This window comes from Crinia signifera, chromosome 6 (genome assembly GCF_055691185.1).
Source record: "Crinia signifera chromosome 6, ASM5569118v1, whole genome shotgun sequence".
In the NCBI taxonomy this organism is placed as follows: Eukaryota; Metazoa; Chordata; class Amphibia; order Anura; family Myobatrachidae; genus Crinia; species Crinia signifera.
The window spans coordinates 206,873,044-206,888,450 of record NC_139222.1 but is presented as its reverse complement, the minus strand read 5'-3'; the positions used below and the strand labels follow the sequence as shown (position 1 = coordinate 206,888,450).

Here is a 15,407-nt window from a genome sequence, read left to right as displayed (position 1 = left end):
AAACTGTGAAAATCCCTCACAATACCATGGTGAGGTGCCAGGGAGTATCGCAACAAGTGGTCAGATCTGAAACTCCAGCAAAAAATTTTTATAAAAAAAATATTGAAATAACTGGATAGATATACTGACGCTAGGATGACACTCTGTAGAACTTTACTTAGTGTCCATATGAAAAATGGCTAGCGAGTATGCAGAACTGGCGACTGGGTGATGTTACTCATGCACATATGGGAACACAAATACATAAGTAAATAAATGTATGGACATGTGAAAGAGAAAATGCATAACAATCAGAAGAATACTTGGAATGGGATATATGATGCAATGCTGATGCCATGAGCAGGAGAAACATTCTCCATGTATATACAAAATACACATAAAAAATATGCATAAAAAATATATCACAACATGATAGTATATAAAAGAAAACACAGTTAAATCACCAATTCAGAGAAAACATGCCAGGGGAAGATTTTCATTAAGACCCTCCGGGCATACTGTCCTCAACTTATAAATCCATCTGGCTTCATGTTGAAGCAAGATTTTAGCTCTATCACCCCCACGCAACTTTTTGGGAATTTGCTCTATAATCTTGTAACGGAGTGTGGAGAGATTATGACCATGTTCCCGGAAATGCCGGGCTACCGGTTGTTCCGTATCAATTTTTTTGGCACTAAGAGATTGGCGGATGGATGTCCTGTGCATGGCCATTCTTTCCTTGAACTGCCTTGTGGTCTTTCCAACATAGTAAAGACCACAAGGACAGCGCAGGAAATAGACCACCCATTAATTTCCTGACTAAGAAACCAGGCTGCTATAGGTGTACGGGGTGCACCTGTTGTAGCTTTATGGAAACAGGGGAATTTTTCAGTCATCCACAAACAGGCAGAAAAATCCCCATTAGACAAGTAGTGACCTGTACCTCGACCCACGTGGTCTATTTCCTGCGCTGTCCTTGTGGTCTTTACTATGTTGGAAAGACCACAAGGCAGTTCAAGGAAAGAATGGCCATGCACAGGACATCCATCCGCCAATCTCTTAGTGCCAAAAAAATTGATACGGAACAACCGGTAGCCCGGCATTTCCGGGAACATGGTCATAATCTCTCCACACTCCGTTACAAGATTATAGAGCAAATTCCCAAAAAGTTGCGTGGGGGTGATAGAGCTAAAATCTTGCTTCAACATGAAGCCAGATGGATTTATAAGTTGAGGACAGTATGCCCGGAGGGTCTTAATGAAAATCTTCCCCTGGCATGTTTTCTCTGAATTGGTGATTTAACTGTGTTTTCTTTTATATACTATCATGTTGTGATATATTTTTTATGCATATTTTTTATGTGTATTTTGTATATACATGGAGAATGTTTCTCCTGCTCATGGCATCAGCATTGCATCATATATCCCATTCCAAGTATTCTTCTGATTGTTATGCATTTTCTCTTTCACATGTCCATACATTTATTTACTTATGTATTTGTGTTCCCATATGTGCATGAGTAACATCACCCAGTCGCCAGTTCTGCATACTCGCTAGCCATTTTTCATATGGACACTAAGTAAAGTTCTACAGAGTGTCATCCTAGCGTCAGTATATCTATCCAGTTATTTCAATATTTTTTTTATAAAATTTTTTTGCTGGAGTTTCAGATCTGACCACTTGTTGCGATACTCCCTGGCACCTCACCATGGTATTGTGAGGGATTTTCACAGTTTTCAGGACTTGCATCATGTTTTTATTTTGCACGTTCACTTGTTTTATTCTGCTGTCTTTTGCAGATTTGGTTGCCTAGCAACCCGTCTCCTGAGGCCGGAAGTCCCTCATTCAGCAGCACACCAGGCTGCATGAGTCATCTAACTGCGCAGGGAAACGCACGTCGCCGGCTGGCGACGCAGATGTCTTCCGGAAGACGGAGGCGGGCAGCTGACACGGGGAGAGGGATATAAGGTATGTTTAATGCATAGCATGTTGATCTTGACAAAGGTTTTAATAAACCGAAACGTTGATCATTTGATTGTTTGCTGTTCATTACTACGTTGGAGACCGCTGAGTGCCGCTCCCCCCCCCCCGCCAGTCGGAGCCTTGTGTATATATATATATATATATATATATATATATATATATATATATATATATACAGGAGTAGATAGCCGGCACTCTTTACTCCAAACAACAGTACAACAGTCGCGGTGCCTTCCGAGGTTCAGACGAATAGACAGCACATTTGCTACATGAATATATCTTATTATATCAGTATAGATTTGATACTGATTTTCTGATGTTTACGTTTATATTAATACATCCTGTCACTTTAACACACAGCCTGATGGAATGTTTATGCTATGACCTGGTGTTTCCCTGGAATGTCTGGAAGGTTTCTGCTGAGACACAGTGAACTTCCGGTATCCAGCACGGTGTAGGTGGTGATGGTTTTGTGCACAGTTATAAAGGTAAGCTTTCTTTGTCACTTTGTTGTATCTGAGGACGGTTAATAAAAACCGAAACATGTCATTCAACTGAGCTCTTTGAGTCAGTGTATTTATTATATGCGAGTGCCGCTGGTTTACCTTGTGCTATATATATATATATATATATATATATATATATATATATATATATATATATATATATATATATATATATAGATATATAATATATATCTATATATATATAATATATATCTATATATATCTATATCTATATATATATATATATATATATATATATATATATATATCCAAATTTTGGGAACAATTCTTCCACAGAGCGCACTCACCAGTCTTGATACAGTTAAAACTTTCAAGTTTATTTCATCCTCTTAAAATCCAACATAGTGGTCGACGTTTCGAGTCTCAACAGGACTCTTTTTCAAGACCTCGATACAGCCCAGTCTCCTGCTGACAGTGTGGAAGAATTGTTCCCAAAATTTGGATGTGTATTGGCATACATAGGACTTTACCTGTGAAGCCTGGGCTTACTGGCACCCCAGCAAGAATCTGCATGAATATTGTGAGTGCTGCTTTACAATCTGGATATATATATATATAGTTATATAGATATATCTATATAGATATATCTATATATCTATATCTATATATCTATATACTGTATATAGATATATATATATATATAGATATCTATATATATAGATATCTATATATATATATATATATATATCCTTTTATCCAGACACGTGGTGGGATCAAGGAAAAGGGCCACAAATCCAATATATATATATATATATATATATATATATATATATATATATATATATATATATATATATATATATATATATATATAGTAGGGTTTGGGGGGGCACAAGCATTCATCTTGCCTCCGGGCACCTGAGACGAACTTACGCCACTGATTCTAAATGAGGTTGTACCAATGACCTATACAGTGGCATTATTACTTCTTTCTTTCTACTGTTGATACCTCTCCCTATGCAACCAAGCATCTGACTTGCCTTCTTCCTTGCTTTGCTACATTGCCTACCTGCCTTCAAGTCACCTGAAATAGTGACACCTAGATCCCTGTCCTCCTCAGTAGTTTCCAATATATTTCCATTATCCTATATTTAGCCTTTGAGTTTTTGAAACCCAAGTGCATGAGTTTGCATTTGTTGGCATTAAACTGTAGTTAAAAAAGACTGTGGCTTGCACTGACCTGAACAATTATTAGTTTAAATTTGTGAACCAACTTTTATGTACATAATGATACAAATATCAAACATATATTAGTTGGTGGTGCTCCCTAGAGTTATGGGTAACCATATTTTTAGACTAGAGAAAAGATAACTCTGTTTTTAGGGGCACTATCTTATATTGTTAAAATATTTTAATTTTATTTAAATCAATTAAAGAAAAACGACACACTGTACAACAATAACCTGATAGACAGGGATAGGAAAGGGGGGGGGGGGGAGAGTAAGAATAAGGAAATAGTGCAGTATACTCAAGTTGGAATATTATTTATGTGAAAATGGAACCCAAAAAGAGTTTGGGCTCTGCCCTCAATATACTGGGGTAACTTTGTGTCATACAATAATTGTACCTGACCACTGGTACTATAAATATGACTAGCACACCTAGGAAATAAATGAACCCAAGTGAGAATATTATTGGTGCGTGATAGGACCCAAAAAGATTTCTTGGGCTCTGTCCTCGGTGTACTGAAACACTTCTGGGTCATACAATAAATGCACCTGAACACTGGTACTACAAGTGTAACTCACGCATCTAAGGGATTAATTCCAATAAATTGTGATGAGTGTATCAGCTTATGTCGTCAGTAGACACCAACTGTGATCCTCCACGAAAACACATGGGTCACTGATCAGCAATGCTGAATTTTTGATATATTGAGTGAGTGACGATTAATAATTTTTCATAAAAAGAGGGTGAAGTGAGTGTATCGACTGAGTCAATCAGTAAGGCAGTCAAATTTTTTTTTAAAGAAATATATAAAGTTTACAAGATTAAAAATTTGGGAAATTATGGTGTTTCAGTGGTGTCCGCCACTGTACAGGGAACCCCAATATTATTCATAATATCCTTCCATGGTTCACAATTAACTGTTGCACATATGATCAAAATTCAAATTACATTTGTTCTATTTTTCTGAACTGTTCATAGCACTGGAAAACAAGTGTGCCCCCCTAGAGTCCCAACTGGCCTTTTCGCTCGTGTGGCACACGTGTGACTCTAGGGGGGCACACTTGTTTCCCAGTCGTTTTTCTTTAATTGATTTAACTAAAATTAAAATATTTTAACAGTATAAGATAGTGCCCCTAAAAACAGAGTTATCTTTTCTCTAGTCTAAAAATATTAAACTGTAGTTGCCATGCTCTTGACCATTCCTCTAATCTACCTATATCATCAATTATTTGTTTTACCCCTCCTGGTGTGTCTACCCTGTTGCATGCCTTTGTGTCATCTACAAAAATGCATAGTTTCCCTTCAATACCATTTGCAATGGCAGCAATAAAGATATTAAAAAGTACTGGCCCAAGGGATTCAGTATGAAATCCCGGCGGTCGGGATCCCGGCGTTCAAAATCCCGACGCCGGAATCCCGACCGCCGGGATTTAAACTGCATCCCGGCCCAAGTACAGATCCCTAAGATTCACCATTCATAACATTGCATAACACTGTGCCTCTCACACTAACTCTGTGCTTCTCACACATATTCTGAAGGACACTCTGGGCCTAATTCAGACTTGCTCGCTGGGATGCAAGTGTTCGGAGCCCAGTGAACAGGTAGCTGCCACCCCGCTGATTGCACAACTCCTCTTACTTCTCTGCCCCAGTTTTTGTAGAGTTGTAGTGGTCCACACAGAAGAACTACTATTTTAGGCTTCAGTTGTTTCCAGATTTTTCTGAATCTTTTATGTTCCTTTTAGTTCTGGAGGTGCTCCCTGGGAATATATGTTACTAGTACAATTGAGAAGAAGAAAGATTCCCAATTCGAGGCACTCATTCAACTGATATTGAATATATTGAATCCCATTGAGAGTGTCCACTGACAAGTTCAATAATAAAATATACCTTTTATTTGTATTAATTTAAAATTGCTGCAAGCCAGCGAAAATATAGACAAAAATGTGTGAATATTAAAGAGAAAAGTGATTTAAAATATTGCACTGTGTTGATGTTATTTTCTGCCTTTTGTGCGTATCAGTGTATGTAACAACTGAAATTATTGTCTGTTCTAGGTAGCACAATTGCTTATGTAGTTGTTACAGTATTGCTAGATAGTCCGAGTGTAACTAATATGATACATTTTACCACAGTTGCTGGATTTAATCACACCTTTATCCACTGTGTGTATGGTCCTATATCTATTGTCCAACTGCAGATCCTCCAAATATTCTGCTAAAAACTTGCACGTATTGCCTAAACCCACCTCAATCTAAACTGTCCAGATAATACAGCTGAACTGCAACATATTATATTATATTTGCAATACGTGCAAGTTATTAGCAGAATATTTGGAGGGTCTGCAGTTGGACAATAGATATAGGACCATACACACAGTGGCCCTCCCTACCAATGGCTGGGGGAATGTCCAGAAAATGCCAGTGGGATTTCTAGAATGATAAACAGAATGTGATTGGTTACTATTGGCAACATCTCCACTTTTCTTTGTTGGAAGCTTTAGTAAATGTATCCCTAAGTGTTGAGATGTATTGAGTGCAATATGCAATTTGCCCCTTATTTGGTTATCTTTCACTGCTATGGAGCCTCTATGGAATGGCTTCTTGTATGGAGGCACCAGAGCTTGTGCCCTCAATTGTTAAAATCCAAGAAAATAAAGGCCCCCATACAGTATGGCAATTTACATGCAATTTGAGCACTTTCATGTGATTGTGGGGATCATGAAAAGTGACCAAATTGCATGTGATTGACAGCAGGCCCGATGTGAGGACCACTGAAGCCTGCGAGTCACACCAGCTACAGATACAATTTGCTAGATGGCTTCCAAGTCGGGCAAGCTTGTCTGGGATGGCATGCTATATATCACATGAAAAAGAGCAGCATGCAATATATAGCACTGGCAGGTCCTGGGCTGGCTCAAGTGGGAATGTCTGCCTCTACACTGCTGTGAGAAGTCACAGCAGTGTATGGCCACATATACTATAACACAGCTCACGGGCAAATTGCAGGCTACTTATCCGAGTGGAGAAGTCACCTAGTGTATGCCCAGCTTAAAAAAAGGAAACCTGATGCTAAAAAACAGATTCCTTAGCATGCATTAATTAGAATGCAGATATTCTCTCTTTTTCTCATCTCGATCATTTTGTCTCTATCACAACAGAGACACTGCCACAACCTGGTAAATAGAATAGATGATGTAAGGCAAGTAATGATTTATTTGCTCTGTCCTTGTAATGCTTTCATTTTGTGTTAGAGGTCATGTTTAACCCCTTCCCGACATTTGACGTACATTTACGTCATGGTCGGGAAGCACTTCCCGACACATGGCGTAAATGTACGTCATGGATTTAAACTGTCACCGCGTCTATAGACGCGGTGACAGTTTCAACATGTCTGCTGTCCCTGACAGCAGACATGTCCGTGCATGCCCAGGGGGGGCTGCGATGCCGCCCCCCCGTCGGCGATCGCTGTGATTGGCTGTTCAGTGTGAACAGCCATTCACAGCGTTTTCCTGTGTCACCGGCGAATAACGTTCGCCGGTGACACGGGATCGGAGGTGATTGGTGCTGTAAAGTACAGCACCAATCACCGCGGGGTGTAAGGGTGACACTGGTGTCACCCCACCTCACCCCGCCCGCCCCCAAAGGCCGTGATTGGTCCGTCGGACCGACGGACCAATCACAGCCATGGAGGGGGGTTTAAACTAACGGTGACTGCACTGCAGACGCCATTCCGGTCTGGAATAGCGTGCAGTGCGGTCACCGTGCCCACCTGCCGCCATATACTGACCAGAACCTTGCTCCATACTTACCTGATCACTGCTTCATCACTGCTTGATCACTGCTTGATCTGTGCTTGTAGTGTGCTGGATGCTTCCTGGATCCTGTTGCTACTTGTGCCTTCCTGTGCTGTGAAATTGTGCTGCTGCAGTGTAATAGCTAGATAGAGAGATAGATAGAGAGAGATAGAGAGAGATAGAGAGAGATAGAGAGAGATACTGTGCTGTGAAATTGTGCTGCTGCAGTGTAATAGCTAGATAGAGAGATAGATAGAGAGAGATAGAGAGAGATAGAGAGAGATACTGTGCTGTGAAATTGTGCTGCTGCAGTGTAATAGCTAGATAGAGAGATAGATAGAGATAGATAGAGAGAGATAGAGAGAGATAGAGAGAGATAGAGAGAGAGATAGTGTCAGAGAGTGCTATATTTTGTGCTGCTGCAGTGTGATATAGTTATAGATAGAGAGAGATAGAGAGATAGAGAGAGATAGATAGATAGAGAGGCCTAGTGACAGAGTGCTATATTTTGTACTGCTGCAGTGTGATAGTTATAGAGAGATAGAGAGAGATAGAGAGAGAGAGATAGAGAGAGATAGTGACAGATTGTGCTATATATTTTTTATATAACTGACTGCTGCCCCCTCCTTTTGTGCTGATCAGTATAAATTAACTGATCAGCAACTTTTTGGGGGCGCAGGTTTTTTTTTATATATATATATACCTGTCAGTGCTGCTGCTGCAGTGTCATAGAGTGATAGATAGTGAGAGATAGAGAGATAGAGAGAGATAGTGACAGAGAGTGATAGAGAGTGCTAAATTTTGTGTCTGCTGCCCCCGCCTTTTGTGCTGATCACTATATCTGAGGTGATCAGCAACTTTTTTGGGGGTACAGAGGTTTTTTTTTTTTTTATATATACCTGTCAGTTGCACCAAAGGTTGTGCACCTGCTGCCCCTCACTGGTAATCAGTGTCGCATCACTGATCACCTTTTTTTTTTTTTGTGGGTGCTGTGTGGTCTTTTTTTAATTTTTTTTTTACACACACTGTGATTTTGTGGGTGTCCTGTGGCCACTGTGCGCTGATCAGTGACGTACATCACTGATCAGCTTTTTCGGCACAGGGTTGATCTATTTTTTTTTTTTTTGATCAAATTCCTGTTGCCTTTGAGCGCTGTTCAGTGACAGACGTTACTGACCAACATCTGTGCTCAATTTTTGGCGCAGGACCTTTTTTTTTTTTAACCCCTTCAATTTTTTTTTTTTAACCCCTTCAATTTTCTTTTTTGGTATAAAGTATTTTTTTTTTCTGCACTACATACACATTACACACTACATTCCCCCCAGGTTGAAATAAAGTTTGTACCCCCCCCTACACTATACACGTGTTGAAACATTTCACTACCAGTAACACAAAAATAAAAATGGCATCCCAAATGTCCTCCCAAATGTCCTCCCAAATGTCCTCCCAGTCATCCAGGAGAATGTATTCAGTGGAGGAGGCATATGCCATGCTTGCTTCTGACTCTGACACAGCCAGTGATGCAAGCGGGGAATTTGAAGGATTCGTCTTAAGCTCCTCTTCCTCCTCTGGTGATGAGGGACCCCCTCAAAGACGCCCCCGTAGAGCAGCTGAGACCCCCCCCCCAACAATTGATCTTGTATGGACCCCACCACCAGACAATTTTGAGCCCCAGGTTCCTGAGTTTTTGGCCATGCCAGGAATCCAATTTGATTCCACAGGTCTCAGAGAAATTGACTTTTTCAAATTATTTTTCTCTGATGATTTTATAAATTTAATGGTGGACCAAACTAATTTATATGCCCAGCAGTTTATTGCTCAAAACCCCACGTCATCATTTGCTAGGTGGACCCCTGTAGATGCAGTAGAGATGATGACGTTTTGGGGTCTGGTGTTTCATATGGGCATAGTAAAAAAGCCAGAAATTAGGCAATATTGGAGTACAGATGTTCTGTACAGTACTCCATTTTACCGTATGGCCATGACCCGGACTCGATTTGAGACAATTCTTAAATTTATACATTACACCGATAATGCACAGTGCCCACCCAGAGATGATCCCACCTTTGACCGGCTATTCAAAGTCAGGCCGGTCATTGATCATTTCAGTGCCAAATTTGAAGAGGTGTACATCCCTGAAAAATTTATTTGTATCGACGAGTCCCTTATACATTTTAAAGGAAGGGTTAAATTCCGCCAGTACCTTCCCAGTAAGAGGGCAAGGTATGGCATAAAAATGTATAAACTGTGTGAAAGCACCTCAGGGTACACCCACAGGTTTAGGGTTTATGAAGGGAAGGATTCAAGAATTGAACCGCCAGAATGCCCCCCCTCCCTCGTAGGTGTTAGTGGGAAAATTGTCTGGGATTTAGTGCACCCCTTCCTGGATAAAGGTTATCACCTCTATGTGGATAACTTTTACACTAGCATCCCCCTGTTTAAGGCCCTTGGTTCAAGAGGTACAGCAGCTTGCGGTACTGTGCGCAAGAACCAAAGAGGCCTCCCAAAAACGCACATTGCCCAAGTAATGAGAAGGGGTGAAAGCAGGGGAATATGCAACGAAAATATGTTGTTGGTCAAATATAAGGACAAGAGGGATGTCCTTATACTGACAACAATTCACGGAGACAGTACCACCTCCGTCCCTGTACGACGTACCAGTACCCACACCTCAAAACCTAATTGTATCCTGGATTACAATAGGTACATGGGCGGAGTGGATCTTTCAGATCAGGTACTGAAGCCGTACAGTGCCCTGCGGAAAACAAAAATCTGGTACAAGAAGGTGGCCGTGTATATCATCCAGATGGCACTGTATAACGCTTACGTGCTATTCCGTTCTACCGGCCAGAGGGGGACATTTATGCACTTTCAAGAGGAAGTCATAAAGGGCCTAATATTTGGGAACCAGCAGGCAGAGGGCCCCAGTACTTCTAGTACTGGCCCCCGTATTGTACCAGGGCAGCATTTTCCTGATGAAATCCCCTCCACTGGAAAAAAGGGCAGGACACAAAAAAGGTGCAAAGTTTGCTATAAAAAGGGAATAAGAAAGCAAACTATTTTCCAGTGTGACACTTGCCCCGACAAACCCGGCCTATGTATAAAGGAGTGTTTTAAAATATACCACACATCTATGGAATATTAGGTTCATAATTTCACCGTGCTTCGGGGGTCTTGCTAATGCCACATAGCACCCACCATTCATTCCACCAGAATCTGAGCCGCAAAATCCAAAAATCACTCCTTCCCTTCTGAGTCCTGCCATGCACCCAACTGGTATTTTTTGGTCACATGTGAGGCATTGCCGTACTCGGGAGAAATTGGGGCACAGATTTTGGGGTGCTTTTTCTCCTTCATTCCTTGTGAAAATGAAAAATGTTGAGCCAGAACTGCATTTTTGTGTAAAAAAATGTAATTTTTCATGTTCACTGCCCAGTTTGATCAAAATTGGTGAAACCCCTGGGGGTTTGAAATGTACACTATACCCCTAGATGAATTCCCTGAGGGGTGTAGTTTGCAAAATGGGGTCACTTGTGGGGGGGTTCCACTGTATTGGTGCTTTGGGGGTCTTGCTAATGCGACATAGCACCCACCATCATTCCACCAGAATTTGTGCTGCAAACTCCAAATATCACTCCTTCCCTTCTGAGTCCTGCCACTTTTTGGTCACACATGAGGCATTGCCGTACTCGGGAGAAATTGGGGCACAGATTTTGGGGTGCTTTGTCTCCTTCATTCCTTCTGAAAATGAAAAATTTTGAGCCAGAACTGCATTTTTGTGTAAAAAAATGTAATTTTTCATTTTCACTGCCCACTTGTATCAAAATTGGTGAAACCCCTGGGGGTTTGAAATGTACACTATACCCCTAGATGAATTCCCTGAGGGGTGTACTTCGCAAAATGGGGTGACTTGTGGGGGGGTTCCACTGTATTGGTGCAACATAGCACCCACCATTCATTCCACCAAAATCTGTGCTGCAAAATCCAAAAATCACTCCTTCCCTTCTGAGTCCTGCCATGCACCCAACTGGTATTTTTTGTTCACATGTGAGGCATTGCCGTACTCTGGAGAAATTGGGGCACAGATTTTGGGGTGCTTTTTCTCCTTCATACCTTCTGAAAATGAAAAATTTTGAGCCAGAACTGCATTTTTGTGTAAAAAAATGTAATTTTTCATGTTCACTGCCCACTTGTATCAAAATTGGTGAAACCCCTGGGGGTTTGAAATGTACACTATACCCCTAGATGAATTCCCTGAGGGGTGTAGTTTGCAAAATGGGGTCACTTGTGGGGGGGTTCCACTGTATTGGTGTTTTGGGGGTCTTGCTAATGCGACATAGCACCCACCAAAATTCCACCAGAATCTGAGCTGCAAAATCCAAAAATCACTCCTTCCCTTCTGAGTCCTGCCATGCACCCAACTGGTATTTTTTGGTCACATGTGAGGCATTGCCGTACTCGGGAGAAATTGGGGCACAGATTTTGGGGTGCTTTTTCTCCTTCATTCCTTGTGAAAATGAAAAATTTTGAGCCAGAACTGCATTTTTGTGTAAAAAAATGTAATTTTTCATGTTCACTGCCCAGTTTTATCAAAATTGGTGAAACCCCTGGGGGTTTGAAATGTACACTATACCCCTAGATGAATTCCCTGAGGGGTGTAGTTTGCAAAATGGGGTCACTTGTGGGGGGGTTCCACTGTATTGGTGCTTTGGGGGTCTTGCTAATGCGACATAGCACCCACCATCATTCCACCAGAATTTGTGCTGCAAACTCCAAATATCACTCCTTCCCTTCTGAGTCCTGCCACTTTTTGGTCACACATGAGGCATTGCCGTACTCGGGAGAAATTGGGGCACAGATTTTGGGGTGCTTTGTCTCCTTCATTCCTTCTGAAAATGAAAAATTTTGAGCCAGAACTGCATTTTTGTGTAAAAAAATGTAATTTTTCATTTTCACTGCCCACTTGTATCAAAATTGGTGAAACCCCTGGGGGTTTGAAATGTACACTATACCCCTAGATGAATTCCCTGAGGGGTGTAGTTTGCAAAATGGGGTCACTTGTGGGGGGGTTCCACTGTATTGGTGCTTTGGGGGTCTTGCTAATGCGACATAGCACCCACCAAAATTCCACCAGAATCTGAGCTGCAAAATCCAAAAATCACTCCTTCCCTTCTGAGTCCTGCCATGCACCCAACTGGTATTTTTTGGTCACATGTGAGGCATTGCCGTACTCGGGAGAAATTGGGGCACAGATTTTGGGGTGCTTTTTCTCCTTCATACCTTCTGAAAATGAAAAATTTTGAGCCAGAACTGCATTTTTGTGTAAAAAAATGTAATTTTTCATTTTCACTGCCCACTTGTATCAAAATTGGTGAAACCCCTGGGGGTTTGAAATGTACACTATACCCCTAGATGAATTCCCTGAGGGGTGTACTTTGCAAAATGGGGTGACTTGTGGGGGGGTTCCACTGTATTGGTGCAACATAGCACCCACCATTCATTCCACCAAAATCTGTGCTGCAAAATCCAAAAATCACTCCTTCCCTTCTGAGTCCTGCCATGCACCCAACTGGTATTTTTTGTTCACATGTGAGGCATTGCCGTACTCGGGAGAAATTGGGGCACAGATTTTGGGGTGCTTTTTCTCCTTCATACCTTCTGAAAATGAAAAATTTTGAGCCAGAACTGCATTTTTGTGTAAAAAAATGTAATTTTTCATTTTCACTGCCCACTTGTATCAAAATTGGTGAAACCCCTGGGGGTTTGAAATGTACACTATACCCCTAGATGAATTCCCTGAGGGGTGTAGTTTGCAAAATGGGGTCACTTGTGGGGGGGTTCCACTGTATTGGTGCTTTGGGGGTCTTGCTAATGCGACATAGCACCCACCAAAATTCCACCAGAATCTGAGCTGCAAAATCCAAAAATCACTCCTTCCCTTCTGAGTCCTGCCATGCACCCAACTGGTATTTTTTGGTCACATGTGAGGCATTGCCGTACTCGGGAGAAATTGGGGCACAGATTTTGGGGTGCTTTTTCTCCTTCATACCTTCTGAAAATGAAAAATTTTGAGCCAGAACTGCATTTTTGTGTAAAAAAATGTAATTTTTCATTTTCACTGCCCACTTGTATCAAAATTGGTGAAACCCCTGGGGGTTTGAAATGTACACTATACCCCTAGATGAATTCCCTGAGGGGTGTACTTTGCAAAATGGGGTGACTTGTGGGGGGGTTCCACTGTATTGGTGCAACATAGCACCCACCATTCATTCCACCAAAATCTGTGCTGCAAAATCCAAAAATCACTCCTTCCCTTCTGAGTCCTGCCATGCACCCAACTGGTATTTTTTGTTCACATGTGAGGCATTGCCGTACTCGGGAGAAATTGGGGCACAGATTTTGGGGTGCTTTTTCTCCTTCATACCTTCTGAAAATGAAAAATTTTGAGCCAGAACTGCATTTTTGTGTAAAAAAATGTAATTTTTCATTTTCACTGCCCACTTGTATCAAAATTGGTGAAACCCCTGGGGGTTTGAAATGTACACTATACCCCTAGATGAATTCCCTGAGGGGTGTAGTTTGCAAAATGGGGTCACTTGTGGGGGGGTTCCACTGTATTGGTGCTTGGGGGGTCTTGCTAATGCGACATAGCACCCACCAAAATTCCACCAGAATCTGAGCTGCAAAATCCAAAAATCACTCCTTCCCTTCTGAGTCCTGCCATGCACCCAACTGGTATTTTTTGGTCACATGTGAGGCATTGCGGTACTCGGGAGAAATTGGGGCACAGATTTTGGGGTGCTTTGTCTCCTTCATTCCTTGTGAAAATGAAAAATTTTGAGCCAGAACTGCATTTTTGTGTAAAAAATGTAATTTTTCATTTTCACTGCCCAGTTGTACCACAATTGGTGAAACCCCTGGGGGTTTGAAATGTACACTATACCCCTAGATGAATTCCCTGAGGGGTGTAGTTTGCAAAATGGGGTAACTTGTGGGGGGGTTCCTAAATTTTAGCATCTTATGGTGCCTAGAAACCTACATGGTGCCTAAAAAATAATCTCATAAAAAGGAGGCTCCAAAATCAAGTAGGTGCTCCTTCTATTATGAAGCCTGTGGTTTGGTCAACGTGCACACTAGGGCCACATATAGGATATTTTTGAAAACAAAAGAATTGGGGGAATCAATTTTTAGTCACATTTCTCTAGTAAAATGTACTGTGTTCCTTAGAAAAATGTATTAAAATTGCAAATCTGCAAAAAAAATGAAATTTTGAAATTTCACCTACACTTTGTTTTAATTCCTGTGAAACACCTAAAGGGTTAACAAACTTCCAAAATGCTGTTTTGAATACTGTGAGGGGTGCAGTTTTTGAAATGGCATCATTTATGGGGGTGTCTCACATACAAGTCCCTCAAAGTCATATCAGAACTGAACTGGTCCCTAAAAAAATCAGTGTTTGAAATTTTCTTGAAAATTTGAGAATTTGCTATTCATATTGTAAGCCTCCTAGTGTCCAAAAAAATTAAAAGGAAGTTGAAATAATGATGGAAACATAAAGTAGACATATGGTCTATGTTAGTTATTAACTATTTTGAGTGGTATGATTATTTGTCTCACAAGCAGAAAATTTAACATTTTGCAAATCGCTAAATTTTCCATTTTTTCACGACATTTTGGTATTTTTCACAAAAAAACACAGACTGTATCGATCCAAATTTACCACTAATTTGAAGTACAATGTGTCACGAAAAAACAATCTCAAAATCACTGGGATAAGTAAAAGCAAAAAAAAGGGTACTTATGTAGTATCTGGGCTGCCGATTTCTAAATCGGGTACATCGCATCGCATCGCATGCGACCATCGGATGCGATGCGATGCGATGCGATGCGTTGACCCGATTTTTCCATAGGAATCAATGTTAAAATGGACTGAGTCCATTTTAACATGGAAT

General features: G+C 41.0%; 1 protein-coding gene across 1 annotated transcript in view; it reads left to right on the top strand.

Annotated features, from left to right (window-relative positions):
* The first annotated feature begins 2,349 nt into the window (after nucleotides 1-2,349).
* The window catches only part of SLC16A3 (solute carrier family 16 member 3), a 55,580-nt gene continuing 42,522 nt past the window's right edge, over nucleotides 2,350-15,407 (top strand). Inside the window, exon 1 of the mRNA XM_083148674.1 lies at nucleotides 2,350-2,450. The gene's annotated coding sequence lies outside the window, so the exon portion shown is untranslated. The remainder of the gene's footprint in view (nucleotides 2,451-15,407) is intronic.